At 47.2% G+C, this 26,427-nt stretch overlaps 1 protein-coding gene across 9 annotated transcripts in view; it reads right to left on the bottom strand.

Moving 5' to 3' along the window:
- Positions 1-26,427, bottom strand: part of LOC118513087 (trithorax group protein osa) — a 94,352-nt gene that overhangs the window by 22,844 nt on the left and 45,081 nt on the right. The window lies entirely within an intron of this gene.

Below are 26,427 nucleotides of genomic sequence, written 5' to 3'. Positions count from 1 at the left end.
CGTGCTTTGGACAAACAAACATACAGTTTTAAACAAACCACCGCCGCCATAAACGGAGACCATTCATTCAGTGTTGTGAAGACAGAGTAGCAGCAGCAGCAGCAGCAGTTCGTCCCATTCGTGAAAAGGCACGTACCGTAGGGGCACACAGTAATATCATGAAATTAATTTCAAGAAACATCTCCAATCTCTACACCACAACCCACTTGGACCTGGACCTGGACCTGATGGTGGTGATGTGTGGACAGTTTGCAACAAAATTCTGATTAAAGGCAACGAATCTTCTTGAGTCTCTCTTGGGTCTCGTGTCTCGCAAAAAAACCGGCTTTAAATCGTGTCTTTCTACCGGCGACTATGCGAGTAAATAATAAGCGGCACAAATTTGCGCTGAGATTAAGTGCGAAGGCAGCAAAATTTATCACGCGTGTGCCGCCGCCTCGCGCTACACCGGGGCACCCCCGACACTCGCGTATAACGCGAATGGGTGCGTTTGCATGGCAGGTTGCAATTTATATCATTTTTATTTACGCGTGCACACAAAGCGACGGGATGCAGAAATAACTCTGGTGCATCATCTCATGCCTGTTTGCTTGCTGGAGCGATCGCGTAACATGTAGACACGCGCTATGCAAGAGTGCATATCCCCCGAATCTTGGGTAGGTGATGATGATTGGAGAAGACCAGTCGAGAGAACGAGGTCTACCACCGGCAACAACACCGCGCGCAGTACACACGCATAATTACCGTTAATGTCTTTTGCCATTTTAAGCGAAGCCGTCCGGCCACGCCGGTAAGGGGAGTCGACGATTGCCGACCTGCCAGGCCGAGAGAAACCGGCTTCCGATAACGACGACGACGATGAAGGCAATCATGATGATGATGCTGTTGCTGCTACCGGTGACATTTCACGTCCCACTAACGTAGCAAATGATGTCGACCATGGGGGGGGGGTGCCATTTGTGGATGAGGTGACGATCGATGTATACATCTTCATTAGCTACTTTTCCCGCTCGCCCAAATGTGTCGGTGTGTGTGTGTGATGCACAAGTCATGCAGTTACCTTTCTTTTTGGAGGTGATAAAGAGTAGGAAACTCGCACCATATACACTGTCTTCCTCCTGGGTTTCTTAATGGGAAGAGAGACACGTCCAAAGTTAAACTTCCTCCTTTCACTGAGAGCTTGATGAGAAGGTGACGTGCAATGGTAGTGTGGTTCTAATGATGACGAACTAAACTACACGGTGTTTCATCAACTCGATGTATACCTCTTTCATCGATTTGATGCTCGTTCCAGTCTAATGAAGTGTCTTCCAAAGGATCCCCCCGTCTTGGTACGTCTTGATACGTCTTCCCGGGAGACCTGTGACCTCAAACGAAAAAGTCCACGACAAGAACATGACTGCTTTATTATCGGGCGAAAAACGGTTGTCAGCCGAAGAATTTCTCGCGACCCGTGCAATGATGCCTCGACGTCAGTGTTCACATGTGGGCAAAAGTTTACCAGATTGCCTCCTCTAATGATGGGGATCCCATCCAAACTCCAAACACTGTTATGGTGAGACGAATTCATTATGCTACTGCGCGCTACCACTTTCCAGCCACTTTTAGACTTTGAAAAACCGGCAATGAAGTCAGCCTTCCTGCTCTCACTGGTGCTGGAACTCTCTGGACTGCACTGACGTGCGAAACCGACGACCCAAAGAAAGTAAACGATGTGAAAATTCATTTCCAGAACCAAAGAGCTAGCCTACATATAGCTACGGCAGAGAGCATGGTGGAGTGGCACATACTTCCAAAGCCATGCAATGCAGGTGGCCCCTTAGAAAGCATTCCCTCGTCAAGCGAGGAGGAAATTGGTAGTGGTGGTCAGTCAGCACCCCACACATGGGTTAAAAGGCGCTCCGAGTATGTGTATCGCTGTATGAATAGGAGACCCACATTCCGTGAGCATATTAACGGCTTGTTTAAAGGTCCGACCCACCAGCACTTGAGCTCTTCGGTGTGCTACTACTCTACTGTGGCCATGCTGCAGTCGGTACCGCTTTTTATGCTTTTGCTTCATTCGCCACCAGGGGAGGGCTTTACTTCTTCGCCACTTAGTTTTTGCCCCGACTCCGACTGACTAACTGACTGACTGACTGACTGACTAGCTGACAAGAGAAGACTGGTTGGTTGACTAGCTACTGAGGCAAGAAGCAAACCACGCTCTCCTCATTCTCTTGTCCTTTCCAACTGCGACACCTCGAGTCGTGCACAACCCGAAAAGTGTACAACCGCAACTCTCCCCCCTTTGACACACCGGGCAAAAAACCTCAACGAACAAGCCACCAATGTGCGTGTGTGTGATGAAGTGACGAACAAATGAGCCTTCGATTACAGACCGCACCACCCCGAGCTCCACCACCAGAGAGAGCTTGGGAATGCTGTACCTTCAACGGTCTGAAATCGATTTTTCGCTTACACATTCATCTCTCACCTTGCCGCGAACCATAAGAGGTGGCGTTATGTGTAGCACGGTAGCGGTTCGCCCACGGCGCGTACACGCGCGCGGCCTGGAGAACTGGAACGATTAGGTCGACGTGTAAAAGTTCCTGTGTCGTTGGTGGTGGTTTCTTTTGTATGTGATTTAACCAACCACCCCTCTGCCTTCACATAGCCGCGGAGCCGGCTGGCAGACTGTTCATTTGTTGTGCTCCACACATTTCACGTACAAAATAGCGAGAACGAATCCTTGGCATAGCACTGTCGCACTGTGGAAGTAAGCGTAACGGCGGGTGAGAGAGTCTTTGGAATCAATTATCTCCGGGTGCTTAACCGGAATGGAAACATTCCCGACACATACCCAAGCTAGCTTAACCGAAGCGAAGTAGGAAAAACTTCGTTTGTAGCACAAAGTTTAAGTAGCGACGATACGAATTTAAGGGCACACCTGACGACATATACGACCACCGCAGCTCACATGACGACCATCACTCAGTTGGTCGGGGCGATCACAGATTATCTCACAAACGCCATAAAACAAACGATATCCGAATGGCACCACAGCAACGAGACGCCCCAAGATAGATCAACTCTATTAGTCGCGGTGTGGTAGCTTTTCCGCCGACTTAATAATATTCGCACAGCGCATAGCGACCTGCCAGCGACTAATTTAGCACCAACCGACCAGCAGTAGCAGTAGTATGTGTCCTCCTCTGTCGGTGCGCCATAATGCTTGTCATGTTCTACATCGCCGAACGAGTTCTCGCTCGTGCGTCCCCTCAAGAGAGCAGTGGTAAAGTTTAATTCGAGGAATTTGTTTCGCCGAGAAACGCCGGCAACAAACCAGCAAAACGGACGTCGACAATAACGTCGCTTGTCATATATATGTGCTGCTGCTGCTGCTGCTGCTACACTCTTTCACAGTCTGGCACAGTTGGCGTTTGGGATAACGGAAGGGAGAAGCAAAGAAGAAATTCCCATAACGAAGCTGGTCCCACTCCCTTCGACTACTCGAGGACTCCCGCTACTCTTCCTCCCTTAGTGATGGGGTATGTAATTTATTACACGCCGCAATTGACGTTGAAAAATCTTAATTACCCAGAAGAAAACAAACGCATCGCTTTTTCCTTCGCGATGAAGGAATGCGCTTCTTCCTTTTGGTTTATTCTTCTCGCGGTTCTTCCCACTACGGGACACACGCACACACACACATACCAAATTAGTGATGAATTGGAACACCGTAGAATCCGTGAGCAGAATAGCAAGTGCACGTCGTCGTAACGAGGGGGAGAGAGAAACAACGATCGTCATGCAGTAGAGCGCAGCAAACCAACTTGTCAACGATGGAACGTGGACTGCATCACCACACGTACGTTCCCATGTTTCGGTTGTCATCAACCACAAATCGTGCTCATCCACCATCGCGTGTGTGTTTGTCTGTAGCCCCGAGATTCAACGAGCCAAGAGAAATGACACCGGGAAACTTTAGCTGTGCCAACTTCAGCCGTGCGTCGTACACCGCTAATGAAGCAAAGTTGCCGAAAATCTTGCCAGCACACTGTACAGAGCTGCTTCAACGGCGATGAAATTGTACAAGCGTGAAATTTATCACGAAGAAAATGAGCAGGAAGGAAGAAGTTGCCGTGTTCGTTTGGTGGCGTACACCGGGATACACACAGCCAACAATTTGCAATAACCAGTAACTCCCCTGCGGGAACTAGAAGCAGGAACTCGTCCAGCACCTTCCTCGCAACACAGTGTAGCTACCCATTTAATGATCAAACTTCCGATATCACCGTTTAAAAGCAGCGTTTCCGTTGGGGTCGCGCAGCACACAGGATGATACACGCCCAACCGTTGCAGTGAGAATTAAGTGCTCCAAAGTACAACAGACTATGTGCTCTCATCCCATCCCAACAATGCCACAAAGCTACGGGAGGGAGAAGCTACATAAATCTTGACACCCTTCCACAGTCTCTCCCCGCCCAGTCGGTACCAACAACAGCCGACTTTGTGGTCAGTGAATTTTCATTACATTTGGCCACTTCACCTTATTCGCCCGAATTGAAGCAGCAGCATCTGGTGGCCTCTTTGTGAAGTCAGTGTAGTAATCCCTGCACATATCCGATGCCTCTGTGGGTCGACTGTCTGGGCGGCCCCGAAATCCACCGAATGATTGGTGGGACCAACCAAGGTGCTAGGATCTTGCTGGTACACCACACACACACACACCTGGAGGGTGCATTAGGATCTATAAATTTTCCCACTTGTTCGCTGTGGTGTGGAGGGATTTCGCGAAGGTAAGTTCATCCCCGCAGATGGATACCGCGCGATACGCGGTCAGCCTAGCCGAAGCGCAACTGGCCGAATGATTTAGAAGGTCATCCGCAAGTCAGGTTCAAACTCGGCGATTAAGCCATTTGGCCTCTACCACTCTCTCGCTCTCTCTTGGTGTGACTTTTGGTGATGGTATTCGATTAACGCCATACCAGCGCGACCATATTTCAACCTACTCCGAGAAGTACGTATAAAATAAAGTAGTTCCATTTTTATATTGGGGGCATACGCTACGGACACTTTAGCAACTTCATCCGTGGCTATAAATCTCCAGGATGTCTGGAGTGAAGAAAGAGGAAAAATCCTAAATGCTTTAATGATTGCACGTCTCTAGAGGAAACGATGATGCACCACCAGCGCGCAATATTAGGCAACCATGAGGAACGTGATGAACCGGACGAATAGAACGATCCTTCATAACTCACGCCACCCCCGGAATACTATATCTGCTGTGACCTATCGGCGGCTTATTAGCGTGCGCTTACTGTGTCTCGGAACTTGGTCTTTCCATCCACCGAAAAATGCAGAGAAAAAGAGTTGAAGGAAACATTGTACCAAGAGGTTATCTTCTTGTGGCTTTGCTCTCTCCTTCTCTACGCTTATATTACGGTTCGATGCAACCTGGACCTGGAAAGACTGCTGCCGCCAGATCATGGTTATCCACGTGATGATCCTTCAGAAGGCCAAAAGGTGGAATGAGAAACCAAAGCGGAGGCCAAAAATGAAAGAAACGCCGCACGGCGGTACAACCCACCAAAAGCTAAGGTCCAATCTGCGGACTAATTTTAACGAACCAGCCATGCTAACGTACCACCGATCCAGAGGCCGTGTAATCCACACGGTAGCACTGACAGGCAGCAGATGATGAGCAGGCATTTAGAAGGGGGGTTGTTAGACAGTAAAATGCCAAAGAGGAGTTGGTGGTAAAAAGAGCGTCCGGGACTCGTTTCGAAAGTGAAAGATGAGGTTTGCAGGTCGTTTTTTTTTTTTTGCGCAACTGACACGAGGTGATGTACCAGCAGCATTCATTCGTTGGCGCTTCTCGTTTTGCTGCACACTAATCGTTCTTGACTGAAGTGTGAAACGAGAGTTGGGGAGTGTGCGCGGTCCAGCATTTACGCGAAACCATTCAACCGATCATCACCACCGGAGCTCGGTGCTCAACAAGCATCTTTTGCCAAGATGCCAACCCGCTTGTTATTGATTATGCAGCTAATTTGTTGAAAATGCACCCAACCGTCACAAACACGCACTCGTCGTCGCCTTGCCGAGTGCCGGAGTTACGGACTGTGTGAAGAGGCCGGCCATGTCGAAAACGATTGCAAGCGGCAGCGGCTAGCGCAGCAACGCAAAACGATGCGCGTGGTTTCTTGAATGCTTACCCCACCGTCATCAATTCAATCTTTTCTTTTCATCGCTTGTTAAAACGGAGTGGAGGACACGCTTTGCTGATTTAGTGTGTGTGTGTGTGTGCCCCTTGGAGCCAAACAATGGAAAAGGATGATGGAGCGAGAGTTTTATTGAATTGTCACCTCAAACACCTCTCCATTCTATATAGTTGGTATGATGGTATGATGTGATGATCGTTAAGTAGGTGCAAGCAGCAGTGTGTTGCGGTTGATCCCGCAAATTAAGTCCAGTATATACGAGTCAAATGTTAATGCTGAGGAAGAGTGATTGAGAGAGAGAGAGTTTGTTTGAGTCTCCGTGGATTGTTCAACTGCCTCAAATTCGAACTACCAAACATCCAATACATCCCCCCTCTTCTCAATGCAAATCACCTCCAACCATTATGTAAGCTTATGCTGAAGAATTAAGAAACACTTGTTTCTACTAGCATCCATCAGCAAGGGAGCTGCTGCCTGTTACGGGGAAGCGCTTGGTGGTAGGTGTGGAAAACATTTTGCTAATTTGAGCAAAGGCGTTAACAGCAAAGGTGTGGCGACGCGCACGCACCACACAACACAGTAATGTGTTACACCACCAAAAGTGTCACTTAACGGCTTCGGCTAGCGAGCCCATCCCACAGCTCTTCTCCGCTCTCTGTTTAATCACGTGCAAAATAATGTTCTACATTTGTTTGCTAGGCGGTCCTCATCCCCCCCGGAAAGTTGAATGAATTTTAAACTCAGTTTAGCTAACAACTTGACACATGTGTGACTACCTAACCGGTGTTGGATGGTGGTCGTTTGTCGGCAACATCTCCCCAGCTGGTGGGACACACAACACAGAAATGTTTGCCTAACAACGGTCGCTTTCTTATCGTTTCGGGCGTGCGCTTCTGCCTCGATTTTAATTCCTTAACCGCTGTCTCGTTTCGCCATTTTTGTTTTGTGTGACATTTCACAACCTTACGTCATAATTATTCTTTATCCTAATTATAGATACGAGGATTAAAAACAACTAAATTAACCCAACTTCTTCGTATGCTTCAGGTCCCCTACCGTGGATTTCTCACACTCTTTACGTTCATCCCCTTCGTACTCCTATTAAGATGTTGACCGCGCGAACGTCACGTCACGTCATTTCGGAATTGCCAATGGGTACGATAATGGCGACGTTCACGACGTCCCGATCAGCCTCCACATATACCCTCGTCCCGGCTCGCTCAGATGCTGATGGTGATGACCGGTGATCACATTTATAATCCCATCACCAGCCACCTCACGTGCATATCATATCGGACACGAGCAGATAACGGATATCATTTCGAAACGTATCCAACCCTCCGCCCACCCCATTTGGTAGGCCAGTAAATCCTGCCCCCAACAACCCTCCTGCTCCTCCTTTCCACACGGTTGATGATCATTTACATAATTACCCGACAATCCGGGCGCGCCCATCAGAAATATATGAGCCGGTCCCGGTCGCGGTTCAGATTTCCATTTGCACCTTTTCTTTTGCACCAGGGGAGCTTGTGCTCGAGATGCCGCCCAGTACACACTCTGGGGCTCGCTCTCTCGGTTGACGGTCGATTTACCTTTCTTCTTTATGCCATCTTTTTTCTCCTCCTCCTTTTGATGATCCATTCACCAACCTCCTATCGCCGCCTTTGCTTTACATTTTTGCTTCGCGAAACCAGCAAGAATGCGAACTCGGCTGCGAACTGCACCACGGAGGCGTAATTTCTCGAGGGAAGACTTCGCGCAACCAGAACAGAGAGTGAGGGAAAAAACAGCCAGCACGTCGACTATGATGATGATGATGCTGGCGGAGCTGGAGCAGCTCGAGTGCGCACTCTTTGGGCGCCTTTTAGGACCTTTTGCCGGTATCTTAAACTTCGCGGACGTTGTAGCAAAAGATAATATGCCGTTTTCATCGCCCCGGCGCTGGCTGGCTCGTGAGTTCTTTCGATTGCGCATAATTTCCATTCTTTGCCATGTTCTGTTTTAAGTGATCGTTTTCTTTAGTTCTTTTGCCCCGGTTTCGTGTGGCTGTGGCTGTCTTCTTCTCTTGCTGCCCCGTACGTAATCCGACAGGGCGTTCCCGCCTCAGGCGCTACTTACGACGTTTGGTGAGTTTCCAATGATGATGATGATGATGATGATAGTGCTCTCTAATTATCCACTAGCGGGCTCGACCCCATTATCATCGTTGCATGGTCAGATTCTCTCCGTCTCTCTCTCTCTAGAGGGTCTCTTTCACCGAACTGACATTCAGTTCGTTACCGTTGGATGTCTTTTTTGTTTACTTTTGTAATTGCACCGTATTTAAGCAAAAGGGCCTTACAAAGCGCTCTAGGATCTATAATTCTGCTGGCAATTGGAAAGGAATATCCTTCAGATTTAAAACAAACCCAGCATAATTATAGAGCCCAAGAGAATGTTTATCCTGGCAGTTGAAAGTGGTAACGGTTCGGCAATAGCTTACATTATTGCTAGTCAAATTATTGCAAGGAACTTCAAGACTAGAATTTAAAATTCTTAAAAAGATAGTCGCGGAAATGCACCAGAAGTCATTGAATTCTTCGAGGAAAAGCGAGTATTCAAAACTCCAAGTATTGTAACGAACTTCAAGACTTCTTCAATAATGTCCAGTGCGTCGGGATTTTATTATTCAAGGATGAAATCGTCACAAGTATTCAACAGATATCCTTGAAACTTCTGAGGAAAGTTTCAATAAAAGCTTATATTACCAGCCAGGCAAAATAATGTAACGAACTTCAAAGCCTAGTACTTGAAGTTCATCAAAGATGTCCAGTGCGCCAGGACCTCCAGATTCCCGATTAAATTGTTACAAAAATTCAACAGATGTCCTTGAAGAAACTTTCCTAATCCAGCTCTCCAAAGTTGGTGGCACGAGAAAAACATAAAAAGCACGCTGGTGTTATGCTTTCTTCTCGCATGCCTACCATACTCAAGGGCATTCTCTGCACAACTTTTAAGAGCAAATTACCGCTGTCCGCTCTAGTTTGGCCTCCCCCCCGAAGGTTAATCGCTTCCGACTAGCAAATTAACCCTTCTCTCGTTTGACATGCCTCATCGGTAGACCCATAATATCTTCAAAAGCATTCCACCGCACATTTGTCCACCTCTTGTGGGGCATGGCATGCCCCTTGGTCACCATCACTCCTGCTTGTGGAGGTGGTGGTGTCAGTAAATCGCATTTCACACATAACCTCTCTCCGTTCCTGAACACGACAAACAAACACGCAGAGAGCAGGGGAGACGAAAGGAAAGGAGGGACGTTACGGAAAATGTATCATTCGCCACTTAAATTCCCTTCATCCAATTAAGGGGTGGTGACCGTTTTCGAAATGCCACAAATGTTCACGGTCCACTCCGTCTCGTTCTCCCGCTCGCTTGCTCTCTTTCTCTCTCTCTCGGACGCTATCACTAATCCTGTGTGCTTCACACCAATTTTCGATTGCCATTCGGTTGCGCATTCTTCACACCAAACTCCCCTTCCTTGGCTATGCCGCCGCCCCGGCGTTCTTCTTATGCCACTTTGGCCACCCCGAAAAAAACCAATCCGAAACGGAAGGAAGACGCGGTTGTTTCACTCCATTAGGCGTACGGTATGCGGCCGCTTAACCAAAAAGGCTACATCCGGTGCCCAATTTTGCGTGTCTAGTTTTGGCCACGGAACACGAGCGAGCCAGCGAGAAAGAGAGAGAGAGAGTGCTGTGAGTGAGTGAAACCGACCAACATTTGAAGGAAATAACATGACATATGGTTTATATGGCGTGTGTGTGATGATGGAGGCGGCCTCGGGCAAGCGGCGACGACTACCGAAACACCACCGGTGGCGTTCCGGTAGTTTACTAATAAAAATACAACACACAAACATTTTGTCCGCAATTCGGCACTCAATCACTGTCGCCGTGTTTGTCAGAGTCGTTTTGCCGTTCGAATTTTTCCTTTCTCTCTCTCGCTCTCTTCGTCGTCCGGGAGTAGAGGGACAACAGCAACAGAAAAAAAGGGTCGGCAAAAATTCGAAATGATGTTCAACGGTGAAGCAACAAAACCAATCTTCAAAAGCCGACACATGACGACACAATATTGATTCGAAAGCGCATCATATCAAGCCGCACCACGGGTCAACACACACACACAGTGAGAGATTTTTGGAAGATTATTTTTCCTGACGAGAAACATTTCAGCACCATTTCAGGAAGGAGGATAAGCATATCATCCTCCATTCTTTTTTTTTTTTTTGTTGGGGAGCGATTTTTGTATTGCCCACAAAAGCCACGAGCCACGAGATAAGCCAAAAGTACCGAAAAAGTCTAAAAAAAGCGATAAAATATGATCCGGCATCCTATGGCTCCTCTAGCCCCGGAAAATAGGACCCCGGAACACACGACACACCAGAAGGGATGAAATTATTGGTCGATATAGATACCCACCCCCGGAGCATACAAACACACACACACACACGAAGGGCACGAGATAGATATATCATCATCATAATGGAGTGAAAACGTTGTTGGTACTTGTGCCGGAAGAATAACGAGACCGTTCCTCCGCTGGCCGTTCCCCTACCATTTGGCCCACGATTATGGAACACGTTTTCCCTCGGCGTTAAGGTCCACACATACACACACAGCGAGCGAGGAAAATGGCATGAAAATGACTTGTGGATAGGAAGCAGAAGGCTGCCATCATGAAAAGGACTTCGGATGAGTGAGAGCACTTACCGCAGCTATGGTAACGAGAGTGAGCGAAAAGAAGCGAAAGAGTGCGAGGGAAAGAGAGAGCATTTGGGAAGGAAAAAGGATAACGAATTTCTCAACATATCACTGGAGAGAATTATGGAACAATGGTGAGAGCAAGAAAGAGAGAGAGCGCGAGCGCTTTTCCAATACATCGCAAGGATTTCCACGGTGCTGCCAGGACCACTTTTCCATCGAGAACAAAGAAAACAGAGCGAGACGGTTGCTGGCGATAATAGAACGCAATCTACCGCCGGTAAAACAAAATGGAAGAACAGAGAGAGAGAGGATTAATTTTGATGTCCTTTCCTTCGCTCTCTCTCGCTCTCTCTCTTATCGATCCTTTATATCCGAAAAAACGAAATCCCATGAATAAAAGGTTCCGGCGAGGAACTTATGCTCGACAGATCCGCCATCCTGAAGTTTTTCCCTTTTGTTTTCCCGAGCCCGAACAGGCAGATAATCTTTTCGCACATCACATCTCCCGGAAGAGTACGGCGTTAACGGCGGGATGTTTCTTTGATGAAATCGGATTGACAAACAACAAGCGTTCCGCAGAGGAAGAAAAAACGAGAAACAGATCATGCGAAATGGTTCAATTGCTCTCGACAGGCTCATAAAATCGGATTGCCATCGTTAGAGATTGCTGGCGCGCCACAGGACCAACATTTGTTGGAACGCACTGGCTCGGATCGGAACGGATAAACGGAAGGTTTTGGAGTAAATTAACAGGAATGAAAACAGATTGCGGTCCACCGTTTCCATACTGATATGGTGAAGCGGTCTCCCTAATATTGCAATTCCATCATTCGAATTAAATTCCCCGTAAAGCACTCGCGGGCCGGTGGAATGAAATTGAATAAATTCACTTGTTGGTTTGGAGTTGGTCGATTTGTACCGGGGAGAGTAAATACTGTTGTGCAGAAGAGGATAATAGTTTGGTTTGGACGTAGCAAAAAAACCCCTGGTGCATCGCCCACCATTGCAATCGGGAACTGGGAACTATCCTGCTGCCAATTGTCCCTTACCGTTTTCCGAAGGATAAACTGTAGATCAACACACACACACATAAACCAAACAACAAAAAAGCACATGGAACTGTTGGAATTTTATTCAATGCAAAAGCATTCAGATCGCCTTTCCCCCACTCCCCCCTCCACAGTGTCCTGAGTTTGGTTGTGCTGCCTGTTGTTGTTGCTGCCGCCGGCCAACTCCAGTTGGTTTACCGAGATTGGTTGGCAAACGGTACGGCAAAAAGCCAAACGTCAAAATGCCTCGGTGGAGTGAATGTGGAATTTTCATTCGCAAAACCATTTATATCCAGGAAAAATCCTCCCAAACCATCCTTACAAACACACACACACACACGCAACATTCCATATTCTCCAATCAAGCTACTCGGCCCCGGTTGCCTCTGTAGTAAAAACAACCCTCACACACAATTCCACCCAATATCTCTTCTTCCCTTGCTCCAAACTTGCTCTCCGTGTGCCGGGATGTGTTTGCAAAACTGTTTGATCCTCCGGTGTGTACTATTTTTCCCATTTTCTGACATTTCAATATAACTCACAAAAAAAAAGTAAATTCCTCCCAAACCCATCCCGATACAAAAAAAAAATCAGAACGCACGAGAGAGAGAGAGTGAAATGGATGCGAGGCAGCAGGGATTGTGTGGCCGACGACTGCAGACCAACGATTCAGTTGCTTTGGTCTGTCAAATAAAATTATTCGATTCGTTCCACGTCGTAACCACACGGTGGACTGCCCTGTCTGTGTGTATGTGTGTGTGTGTCTGTACCACCAGGCACACGGTATAGACATTTCCTCCTCCCCCCCCAAACGAGTAGCAGAGGGAAAACTGGCCATATTGCTACTGCTTCTCTTCCCTGAACAACGCTTTTCCGGCCTCCCGCTCCAACAGCAGCCATAAGCGATTGGACAAAAAATCAACTTCAAGCAACTTGTGCTCTCCTACACCAGTGGCACTGACGCCGAAAAATCCCTGCCAACGCATAAAAGGGACCAACCAACCACCGGACAACAGACGGTGCCCCCGGTGAAAGAATGGGACAGAGAGAGAAAAAACCCCCCACCCGAAAAAGTGTGAGGAAAAACGCAGTCAGCAAGTTTTGACAATTTTATTAAATGACACGATGAATTTGGCACATTTGGCACTTCATAGGACCAACCTGAAAAGGACGAACAAAAAAAAAAAAGAGAGTGGAGGGAAAATGTGTCCACAGAGTTTGCACTGTGCGATGGAGATGCCAATGCCGATAATGTAGTGTGGTGGAACGGTTGGAATGTTGAACGTGTGTCCTCGGGTTCCCACATCCCTTTTTCTTTTACTAGACGTATCATGGTTATGGGTTCCTGGGGTTTTTGGTAACAGGCAATTCAATTGTTGGTCCTCGTTTCACGCTTTTGACATTCCACACACCAACACCGTATGTGTGTGTGTGTTATGGCACAATTGGTAACGATATTATTTTGTACAAATTAAATTAGCTTCACCGGACAGGACAGACGAGAATCGTGTGTCCGTGTGCTTGTGTCCAGGAGTTTCGGTTCCATTTCATACTGCTGTTGTAGGTACGTCAGGAACGAAAAACGTGTGGATAGGGGTGTATGGGAGCTTTGGCGCTACACGGTGATACATCCCAACCTCACCTTTTACCCGGAAGCGATATCAATTTGCTTTCCAGAACCACGCATGTACAGCGACAGAACGAGAGAGGGTCCAGTCAGGCAGCCATCCCAGACACAACGCACCGAACCCGGTCAGGTGTGTGATGCGCATCATGGAAAAAATTAATGGCTGTTAAATTATTGATTACTACGAAACAAAACGTGTATTGAATTTCACTTCTCCCCCATCTTTTTTCCCCGGAAGGGGATCCCTGGGTCGTTACGTTTGTTTTTGAAGGGAGCAATGGTAGGGTTCGCGTTAAAAAATCCGATCTTTGACACAAACAAAAACACGATCAAAGGATTGCGCTGTCACCTCCTCCTTCGGGCTGGATCGGGTTGCTGAACGGGAATGCATTTAACACAGGCGCAACACAAGAGAAGGACACACACGTTTTCCCAAAAATCATTCTCCCATGATGTGTGTGGCCTCCCTTGCATCCCATATCCTGACTCGGTAGGACGACGATGAACCTGACATAAGCCAACCGCCGAGCAGGATATGAATATTCGATTTAGGACAAACACAAGCCCGCTAGAGGTTTGTACAGAATTTGCACAGCTTTTTTGCTTCGGGTTTGAGAGTTAGAATGGGCACGCTTGCTCACGTATGACTTTGTGTGGAGGTCCCGCTCCAGCAGCCAGACATCCGCCGAGTCGCATATGTTTCGTATGCATTAGAGGATGCCTCAGCATGGGATAGTGTTATGTAGTGTGTGTTGGAGGGGGGTTCTTAGCAAGGCAAGGAAAACAAGGATCCATTTCGAATCATTTCTGCATCATCCTTCGTCACTGCAGAAAGAGAGATCTGTTTATTTTTTGCTGCAGAATCCAGCAGAAGCAGAACATGTCACCCATCAGGAATCTCCAACTCCAATATGCTTCGATTGGTCCTCACGGAGAGTTGGTGCTGCTGGAGAAGAAGGGAAGATCTACTCAAAAACCCGACAATTCTTGATGCAATTTCATCACCTCGGGTAATATCCAATAGATCCCAGATATCCAACCCAAGAGGAGTCCAATTTCACCTCTAGTTGTTTCTTTACAGTAATTTTGGGGTCTGGCTATATCCAACTAATTGATTGCACTCCAATCTTAAATGCTTGAGCAAATCCCTCAAAATATACAAGCAAAAGAAGACCAGAGTTGGTTTAGCATGAAATCAACCAACTTTGAGACACCATCCAGAAGAATTCCGGCAAACCGACGCATCAAGGAGAAAACACAGGTCACCGAGCTATTTGACACATTTTGTACCGTTTTCCGTCCAACGGTGGGGAAGCCACCGATGTTCTAACTCAACCAATCCAATTGAGATGGAGTTGTGTAGCTTGCGTTTCCGATCTGCCGAAGCCACGAAACGGTATGCAACGACCTAGCTGTCCTTCCATTTCCAATTGCCTTCGTGTTTCTAAGGTGACGGTAAACTATTTTTCAATCGATTGAGGTACTGCATGTCCACACGGCACACACAGGCTTCCCCTTGCTCTTACTTCGTCCGGGTGAGTACTGGGGAAGGGAAATATAGTGGGTGTGCGAGTGCTTGATTGCCATTCCGAAACCCGGTACCGTGCGCGCTTGTCGATAACAATTTATGTACCTCACACACACACAAACAACCCACCATTTTAGAACGTTCGTTGCGAAAACCGTAGCACGGGGAAGGAACACGAAACACACGGAAAACAAAACTTCAGCCGTCCAATCGCCGAGGATGCCGCCCCATACTCGTACGCCCGGAAGTGTATCTTCCAGGGTAGCGTACGTTGGCGTCCTGACGCAACCGAACACGACGACGACGAACGATAAAATCTCGTTTCCTTAATTCACGGACGTGACGGGTCCTTCAATGCACACAGGATAGTGTCGTTCTACCGCCACAGATAGCACACCATTTGCAACCAGCAATTTCTGGCTCTGGCCCTATTCCGTACGGCGATGAGGGCGCGCGCAACGGAACTCGTGAAAAACTCGTTGACATCGAAAATCGGAAAAACCTTTTCCGAGCGCACAGCAGTCGACGGTGTCGGTTTGGTGACGGAAAGAATTTGTTCCCTCGTCAAGTGATTTTGGCGCTCCAGGGAAGGACACACCGGCAGACGGAATGTGAGATGTGCGCTTTCAACGGTGGGATCTCGGCAAGAATCCACAACAAACAGGGAAGGGAAAAAACTCAACCATCCCCAACAAGTTGATGATGACGATAACGGGAGGGGTTTCAGTGGAAGTGAACTTTTTATTCCTTGGTTGCTGGTTGGTGTGCACTGGTGACATTCGCTGCCGTGGCACACAATTCCATCCCTCTCTTCCCAAAGGGATCACACAACGTTAAGCGAAAGAAGAGCAGCAGCACGTTTATAAAAGGACGATGCAGAAAGCGGTGTGTACACCCAAGAGCATCCGTCTCGTATTATAACGGATATATCACTTCTGGCAACTTCACTTTACTCCCTCCTTCTCCGCACACTCGAGCCTATCCTCGCACTGGCGAGGTAGGTATCCCATCATCCCTGTGCTCCGGAAATGACACAAACTCGTGCACACGTACATCCGTAATATCGAGGATTTCGCGTTGTTTGAACAAAACTGGTCCGTAACCAACCTTAACTTGCCTTACACATGCTCTCGAAATAAATTCACCGCCTGAAGCCTCGGCACCGGCAGCGCTGTAAAGTGAAGTGATCTAGAAAACATTCCTAGGGATTTATCCTTTTTCGTTCGTTCCACAGCTCCTGACGCACACATACAATTTCAACCTGTGTGGGTGTGTGTGTATGTGAGTACCTCCGAGCAGCAGACAAACGGGACGATAGTGTTAAGAATAAAACCATACCCACAGACAAGAGATTGACACTTGACTCCAAAATGATTGGAGAGCTGTCAATGGTAAAGCTCAGGGATCCAAACACAACCACACTGTGAAAATGGATTGTCTTACACAAACACAATTCTCACTTCCATGCTCCAAACGACGACGACGACGACGACGGCATCAATCAAACGAAACCAAACGGCAGAAGAGTTGACGGAGTTAAGTAATGTTTGTTCAACCAACTTCGTCCTCTACTCCTCCAGCGTTCCAGTGCTACCAGCGAGTCTCTTCTGCCGATTTTGGGTACAGGACGAGAACGAACAACTTCTCGAAATCTGCTCGCAACGTATTACCAGTCAACCAGTGGTGTTGTATCATCGCTGTGCCTATGGCGGACCTACTCCAGCATTATTTTGCCAACGTCAGAGCACACACAATGACACTCCACCGCCGTAATGCGCTAACGCAGAAGAGACGATGATGATGCTGAAATATCCACTCGCAACACTCGGGCATCATATATTTCCGTGCGAAGAAAGTGTTTCCAGCAGTTTTTTATGTTTGTTTGTTGCCCGAAAACCGGGGAAAGTTTAGGAATGCAAAACAAACATCTCGTCGCCACGTTGCTCCAGCACACCAGCAGCAGGAGGAGCACTTTCGACACAGTACTACTGCTCGTACAGAAGTCCCGATTTCGCCATTGTACATATTTCCGTGACGGATGGATGCTTTCTCACGGTCCTCCGTACAAAGCGAAAGGAACCGACCGGGAACGATCTTTGCCTTGCTGCCCTGCCATCACATTGTGCTGCTCTTCCCTTTGAGCTCTCGACTGACTACGATGAGGAAGGTTATGCTTTTTGGGCGGTAAATCTTATGCCAAAACATTCCAAATGTCAACACATCAAGCATACACATCTCTGGCTCATCTCACTCGCTCGGCCAAAGATCCTTGCCCAGGGATCACAATCAGACATTTATATAGCGCTGGTTGGCATGTTTATGCGAAGACTAACCTTCGCTTTCGCTACAATTGTCATCCGAATGGGCACGTCTCATCGTCATCTTCGACGCACGTCTCAAATTCAAATGAGATTGACCCTAAGGACTACCTTCTTTTTATTGTGGCCTCCCCTCCTGTGTGGAGAGATACGTCCACCGGCAACCAAATTCATTACCTCATGAATATTGCTATTAGTAGCATCGGCAATTCTTGACACTGAACAAATTAGACGACCGATGGGACACCGCAAAACTTCCCCCCACAGGGTGTCTTGATGGAAACGATTCTTGAAAAGGTGCGACACCTTTCTGTCAAAGTACAAACCATAAAACATCCTCATTCACCGCACTCCGAGGGTAGGAACAAGACGGACATGGTGTGCGGGGAACACATTTTACCACCTGCCCTCCGAGTCTGTGTGTTCCAATAAACACGACCGACCGACCGACCGCCCGGAAAAGGGAACAGAAAATGCAAATCAGTGCCAAGGTGCCAACGGCCGTAACGCCGCAAAACGGTACAAAACGGTGCAGTGAAAATAAAACCGAAATGGCAACATCGACCGTACGCCCACGTAAACCAAACCAGCAACAACAAAAAACCTCCCCGATTGGTGCCGAAAACCTGTCATAAAACGGTATAATTTTATCATGATTTGATTCGTGAGACGACCGAAGGAAGAGAGAGAGAGAGAAAAAAGTCCATAAAAACGATCCAACCATTCCGTGGTCCAACGAAGAGATGTGGTCGCCAGGTGGTAAGTAGTGATGTTGCGGTGTAGTGTAGTCGTCAACGGTGAAAGGAAATACCAAAAATGCTAAGGCGTATTTTTTGGCAATAAAATAAGCAAATAAACAAATGAGCACTTCTTCGCCTAGATGCTGGACGAGTGTCTTCACTCCAGGGCATGAACTTTAAATGCTTCATTTTGCACTGCCAAATAAGAGTGGACCAACGGTATAACAGGTAAGAGCGTCGCTTCGCACCACGAATGATCCTGGGTTCAAATCTCGTTGGGATCTGTAATTATGTTAAAATTTGAATTCCTATTTCTGAAATTGTTTGGGAAGGATACAAAATGCCTCATTTGCTTCACAGATTTTGTAATGAAATGCTCTTCGACGCCCACATGCTCCTGAATCAAATACCCACCCCCAAACAGAGTCAAACGACAATTTAGATTAAATCACTAATTTGTAGCCATCAAAGAGGATTCTGAAAACCTCCCATGCTTGACACCGATCCAACTTCTTACCGCGTACAATTCTCGACACATATCAAGAACATTGTGTCGTGGAACGCACCTGAGAACTCAAGCTCCTTCACCACACCACTCTCTCAAACTACTACTCTATTATCCTATTTGCACCGACACAATCACAACCATTGGAAAGTAGTGTTCACCTCACACCGACTTTGCTTTTGCTGCACGGTGGGCACCTATGAAGCAGCTTAAAGTGCAACGAAACAGTGAAACGCCATAATACCTAAGCACGATGTCAAACGTGCGAAGGATAATTTTCTCCAGCCAATTCACCAGTCTCAGTTTGCACCTACTTTTCCGCTACATTCTTCTGCTGGTGCTGCACAACACCACATCCCCTATATGCAATGGCAGCGGCCAATGTACGCGGCGCGCAGGGAAACATGACCTCAGGAGTATTACATTCGACCGACACACACCACAGTGCCGAGAGAGAGAGAGAGGCAAAGAGCGCTATAGGGCGCAAAGTGCCGCGCGCGGACAAGTAAATTGAAACCTTTCTACGCTCGGAATCCATCCGTGACACCTTTTGCTGCCCTTCCCATCGGCGGCTTCGTGGCCAATCTTGCATTTAAAATCACCCGTTGCTGGTGCTGCTTGTTGAAACTGACACCTCTATTAGCCGAGAGGTGAGGGCTCTACACCGCTTTGGCTTCACTTCAACGCTGCTGTCGGTGGCCACCATCGTCCCCCACGAGGAACAGGGTCAGGAAGGTTGTAAACTTACACAAAATGACCGATTGAAGCGAAGCTGTTGAAGTGGCGTAATTCGTCGTGATGAAGTGGGAGTGGGACAATCTGCACCACACACAAACGCCAATGTTAATCCCGAAAAAACAACTTAAGCCCTAGTAAATCCGTTGTATCTGCGCGCTATTTCAAACACGCACCAACCTTCCGTCGCCATTCCCGCAATCGTCTTCAAATGTTTCAAACCCATCAACACCACCCAGTAGGGAAGGGCCCCACGAACAGCGCCACAGAGTAGTCCTCAGTTCGGATACGGAAACTTAATCACTTCCCAGCCACAGCCGTTTCGGGCCGGGCGATATCCTCGTAAAAGTTTGCCCAAAAACTCAAACTACCCGATTAGCAAGCGGCGGGCTTAACAGAAGCGCGCGCGTTACAATTTATTCTACCGGAAGCTGACGAGCGTGCTGACGAGAGCGAACCGTGAGGCGTGCCGTCTAAAGCCCCCACACCCATATCACCGTCATCATGCGTTTGGCATGTGGCCAAACCGAAGGCCACCAGCACGAGAGTTAAATTGAGCAGCTTGACAATCAAATCATCACCGTCATCATTGGTTGAAGCATCGAAACGATAGCGAGACCGATGGAGGCGAGAGAATTGGCGACGATGGGTCCCCCGAAACAGATCAAGATAAACCGGACCCACCGGGGCATATGAGGGGGGGGATCTGAGCAGAATTTTACGATTCCACATCACGCAAAAGGGGTTAAACGCACGTCCCAGCAGCCGACCGACCGAACACAGCCATGCCCCGCTTTATAATGCCTGCGGCTGACAGAGGCCGTTAAATAAATGGATTAGTTTATTTTCATTTGTGTGACACATGTGAATGTCTGTTGCGTATCTCTCGGACAATTTTGACTATCAACAGCAGGGGAGGTGGGATACAGTATAGACGAGCAGATAAGCTCCATTTTGAGCGAGCGATAGAAAGCAAGCCGAGAGTAGAAAAAAAAAACGGAAAAGCGTTTGAGAACGGTTTAGAAGGTTTACACCCCAAGATGGGGATGGGGATCATTGGATCATTGGATTCATAAAAAAAAATCGTTGGTTAAACGAGGACTCTTAATCCTATTTAGCAGCGTGTTTAAAAACTGAAACCAATAAACTGACAACCCCAACCCCGCAAAACGTGTGCGATTAGGGGTTAGCTTTTATTTTCCCCCCTTTCTATTTTTCAAATAAATGAGGCAATTGTTGATTATTGCCGATGACAATTAACGTTAGACACTTTTGATGCGAACGCTGGGGCTATCATCGTGATTGAGACCTACCCGGATGATATTATAAGAGCTAAGAGTGATTAATCTTTTCAAAAGCAAAAGTGAATCTCATTAAGCGCTGCAATACACACACCATAAAGCTACAAACAAATTGACGATGAAAACTTCGCTATTTTAAGAGCTCTATCCGACGACAACTTCGATGTCCTGACAACATCACGATACACGAAATTATTACCCATTCTTCGCGCACGGTCGGTGCGAAGTGTTGTGACACTCGAAACGATGTCGTCTGTCTTCCTCTGTGTAGTGTAAATTAGCTCATAAAGATGAGCTCATTTTCTGAGCTATAAGATTACCTCCCGGCTATCAGAAGGCCGGGCTCGCTACGGGGGAAGCATACATTTATGGAGTCGTTTCTATTAACAATAACATGTTAAAGCATCAGTGTATGTGAAACGGTGTACTAACTTTGTAAAATAGCGACCACAACTGTGGCCAGATTCACAGGCACTTGCTTCCTTGTCTTGCTTACCACAAGTCTCAGGCTTTGCGTGTGGCCGCCGCCGCCGTCGGATAGTGCTACGTCTCGCAAAACAAGCAAATCAAAACACATAAATTAATCCTAATACTTCCAACACCGGTCGGGCACGCAGGTTCTTGTGATTCGGTAATCAAGACACGTGCCCAACCTACAACATGTGCTCTCTGCCTCCTCTACTACACCAATCGCCGGCTGATCCCAACGTGCAACCCCATTCTCTCTACGTGCTGAGAGTGTGTGTTGCAACCTGATCAAAACTTCATCATTGCACGGATATACAGTAGAGATGAAGTACACCAAACCGAGCAAGCTAGATGTGATCCTCAAGGCACGCCACCATTCGAGAAACGAAGCACGGTAAAGCTCTCAATGGTCATGATTGAAAATAACAGAACCCCCAACTCCACGGCGCTGGGAAAACTCCCAACATACACACTCACACTCACAACTTCGATAAAAGTTCGCCCACATACAGTGCCCAGCAGTGAAGGAAATAAAAAAGGCATCTTTCCACAATCTGCAAAAGGCAGTCCGTCGGCTGCTCCTCGCTCTGGTCGGTCGGTTGCTTTCAGTTCATTTAATTTCCTATCAGTTGGAAAGTTCTTGCCGAGACAACACAGGGCGCTCTGTGGATGAGGTGGGAAGAGAACTGGCAGAACGAGCCAGAGCAGTTAGAGTAAGGCAATTTGCTTCTGCTCTCTATCGCCCGGTAGCCGACCAGCTTCACATCGCAACTATCGACTGCCTGAAATCCCAATCTCCCGCAATGGATAAAGTTCCGCATCCGTGCACCAAAGTTGATATCCAATCCGGTGGCGAAAGGTAGAGCCCGCCGAGGTCGGAAGTGATGGACGGTCTGATTCAATTGATATTGCCTGCTTGCAGGCGCTATCCTAGAAACGATCCAGCGTATGTGTGTGTCGGGATGTGTGCATCAGAATGCAATTGCAGAACAGAAGGAACTTTTCATAGACGATCTGTTTCTGCCCTTTTCCTGTGCGCTTCTCGATATCAACTTCATCATCATCATCATCAGCAGCAGCAGCATCGCCATCATCATATTATCATCGTAATTCCGCAACAGACACCCACCCAGGTATGTTGTGATGCGCTACACACACACACACACACACACATCACCCGCAGATGGTTTGTCGAGGCGAGGGGGCCACATAGAGGAGCGACGAACGAACGAACGTTCGACGTGAGCGCATGGAAATAGAACGAGCGTCATATTTACCTTTTTTTATTTTTCATTCCCTCTTTTCGGTTGCTGTGAACGAGCAAGCGGTAAGTACAAACGTTCCTGTCGATCTCATCGCCATCATCTCCTTCCGGCAAGATGACAATCCCGCCTGAGCTCTCGTTTCTCATATTTCACCATGACCGGAGAAACCTATCCCGGGCGGTGTACATTTGCCGTAGAACACCGCAAAACAGTGGATGGGAACAGAGTGGGATACTCCATCAGGTGTTGCCCAAAGTTATTGCTACCTTCCTAATTCAGCCATTTTGGAGTTCTGTCCACATTAGTCACAGTAGTTAACATGGACATATGAGTGTGGATGTTAATATAGGATAACAAATTATTTGGAGGTGGAATTGATTTGAAGCAGCCTGTAGGTTCTCAATGTGTAATTCTGAGAGTTTATGACCAAGTTTTCGCTCTAGCAATATCTAAAGTGGATGTTGAGCTCTGTAATAAGATATTCAATCCTACATAAACTCAACACAATAAAAAGATTATGGATTCTTAAAATCATAACCTCCAAACACCAACCCCAGTCGACAGAACTTTGGGCAACACCTTATGACAACTTGCTACACGCAACTGACATCCACGCTGCGGCAACGCACGAAACATAAACCGGGATGATATGCGACGACAATCCGAGCCACGCTGGCGAAACACGTTCACAAAACGGTTTTATGAAGATGAAAATAAGTGTTAGGAAAAGAAAATAAAACATACGGACGGAAGGAAGGAAGCAGCAGCACGGAATAATATTCCTTCCCACTCAGCAAGGCGTCACAGCATTATGAAGATTATGCTATGAATGCATAATGATGATCTGCACCCATCTGCAAACCTGAGCGAGAAAAGAATGCAAACACACAATCCCTTGCTGCTCACTGTTCTACTGCAGGGTGTATGTTAAATCTTGTTCCATTTGTTTGTCGTTACCTTCTGCGTCATGTGTTCTCGTCTGCTCGTCTATAAGCGACTCGCGCCAATGAAAGATAAGCGCGCGTACATTGTGGGTGTTATAACTCAATTGGATTTAAATTTCATTAGAGGACGGATATGCAGATTGTGACCGAAAGGAGCAGTAGTAGCAAAAGCTCATCAGAGTATGGGGACAACGAAGTAAAGGTCGACACGGTAATAGTGATGGGTAGAGAATTCAAAGATGGAGTTAAGGAATTAAAACATAGTTCACTTGTTCCACTATATCCCAGAATAAAGACAAGAACAGGAAGCTACTGATGATGAAGATGTATCTAATGCTCAACAAAGATCGACATAGTCATCTTTTAACCACATTGATCTTAATCGATCGAACAGCATCTTTGGCAACACGCACGACGACTCACAGCAACGACAGGCCTGGTGAATGAGGTTCAAATCTCAACTAGACCTCCCAAGCATGTGTTACACACAGAACCTACTTTTCTTTTTCTATGGTCAATTAACGACTTTCAAGAGTCCATAAGACCAACGAGAGTGTTTGTAGGACGAATAAGACAAAACGGAACAATCCACCAAAGAAAAAATGGGATAACATCAGTAAATGCCACATTTTTGGGACTCCATTCCGTAGTTATCTCACTCGTTAAGCAGTACGGTTTGTTAATGAGATATGGTAATTTTATCCTCCTAAAGCCCAGAGAGAATTAATCCTAATTCTGTGGAGCTTGTTGCTCGTTTTAGGCTATGTAGTTCTCACTGTTTTCTCCTCTCTATACACACACACACACACTATTCTCCATTCCAATTCGAATTCCCTTGAAGCCGTGTACCGTAGAGATGGATGATGTTGCGTGGTGGTCGATTCCCCGGGGACTGGCTCTTTTCAAGGTTCTTTTCTGTCGATTTCGATCATCATAAAAACCAGTGCTGCCGGGTATCCCGAGATACAACATACTACAGCCGATGCATATACTAGACACCGGTATGCATACGGCAGCACCGATATCAAAATCCCTACCAACCTACACACACACACACACACACACACAGCAGTGTACGAATGGTGGATGCTAAAATATTCCTATTCGAACACGATTATGTTAAAGACTCCCCGTGACGAAAAGCTCAATTCCTGTGGAGCCCTTTCGGCATGGATAGAGCACTCTCCGTTGCCCTCCAACGATTGCGCTTCTGTGTGTACTGCCGCTCGCTACTGCACACCATCACGACGAATCGCGGCCAATACACAGCGCAGCAGATGGCAATGTCTACCAATTCCACCACAAATGCTGCACAGAGACCTGAGACCAATCAAGATACCGAACGAGAGACAGAGAGAACGACCAACAGCGACAAAAAAAAAATCGTTGCTCATACTTCGAAACATGGATCGAAATCCGCACAAGTGTGCTTCCCGCCCCAAGACGACGACGAGAGGTCGCGAACAAAAATTCTTCAACACTGGAGAAAAAATTCCCTCTCGACCTGTGAAGAAGCCAACCAACGAGGCACCAACAGACCAACAGACAAAAAAAACCCCATTGGAAGAGATCGAGCAACACACAGTGAGAAGGTGTGTGTGTGTGTGCGGTTGGGTGATGAAGAACAACCGTGCGGACATAAACCCACGAAGTCGGCAAAGAATTTGTAATACACCGAGAAAATCGTCATAATCTTCTCTCGGCATTTTCCGCTCAACAAACGACCGTTTCTTTTGGTTTCCTTTCCTTCCCAGGTCCACCAACCACCGGCACCGATTTCTCGCTCGATTCCGTGATTTTGTGGACCAGAAAAGAGACTCCACTTCCAGCAGCAGCAGCTGCAATGCTTCTTGTTCTGAGCCGGTACACTTGCTCTTGTGCTTTCGTGTGATGTACAAAAAAAGGGCTTTCTTTGGGCGCTCCTTTTGTTCCGGCTTTTAACCGCTGCTGGGTCGAGCACTGCCACCACTTTTGCTTCTTTTGCTCTGTGCTCCATCATATCATCTCGTAACCGTTCTTTCCCCCTTTGGGCAACGCTCGATATTGGCGAAACGATGGTGAGGGAAACCCGGGGTAGCATCCACCCGGTACATAATGTGAAAATGCGCAACTTGTGTGTGCCAGGGAAATGTGTCTGTCGCGTTGAAGGTCGAGAGGTGCGGATTCTGGACGAGAAAGACCTAAGAAGATATTGGAGGAGAAAGAAATTCATCCATACAACCGTCAGCGCACTGGGACCGCAACGGTGCTCTCTATTCTTTCCCCTCACGGCAAGGTAGAAATAGTTACAAAACGCAATAGCAATATTAATATCCCAAGGTACTTCCAACTGCAGCGAAGTTGTCATCAATTGCACGGAACACGACAATCTCACGGTGCACCTCAAAACCAACCGAGGGAAAGGAAAAAAAAGGAACGAATCATGATGGATAACTAACAAATCGGCACTCAAAGAACCATTCATTCCTTGAAGTCATGTCCAGTGTCAAAATGCTTTCAATGTCACCACAAACCTGGGCAGAGGACTTGTGGAGACTACAGTCATGGGAACACGGAGTTACGGAGCGTAAAGAAGACTTGATATCGGTGCAGCAGCAAAAAAGCGAACCGTCCAAGCAATTTTTCATCGGCATCTTGTGATTGATCTTCACCGTTTGCAATTGCTTGATTCAATCGAAGAATTAAGGACCCTGATGTCTCTTTCTCCCCCTCATTCCACGTGAAGGTGTGCGAAAGATGTTTTGTACCAGGCTGCTGCTGCTGCTGCTGCTTAATTGTACAGAAAACGTTACACTCTCGGAAATTGAAAGTTAACTTGCATACTTTACGAGTAAAGCTCCCACAGCGACGAGGACCGACGAATAAGCGTCTCGCTATAGCATTCCCAAGCAACAATTCCAGACAGTTCGCTGGCACGAATAAACCTCCCACTTTTATAATCTCTTTTTCGCTTTCGATGTACGGCCAGCGTTATTTGCCAACAGTCACGAGATGAT

The sequence above is a fragment of the Anopheles stephensi genome, chromosome 3, assembly GCF_013141755.1.
Source record: "Anopheles stephensi strain Indian chromosome 3, UCI_ANSTEP_V1.0, whole genome shotgun sequence".
Lineage (NCBI taxonomy): Eukaryota > Metazoa > Arthropoda > Insecta > Diptera > Culicidae > Anopheles > Anopheles stephensi.
Note: the sequence above shows the minus strand (reverse complement) of the source record. Positions and strands in the feature narration are given on the sequence as shown.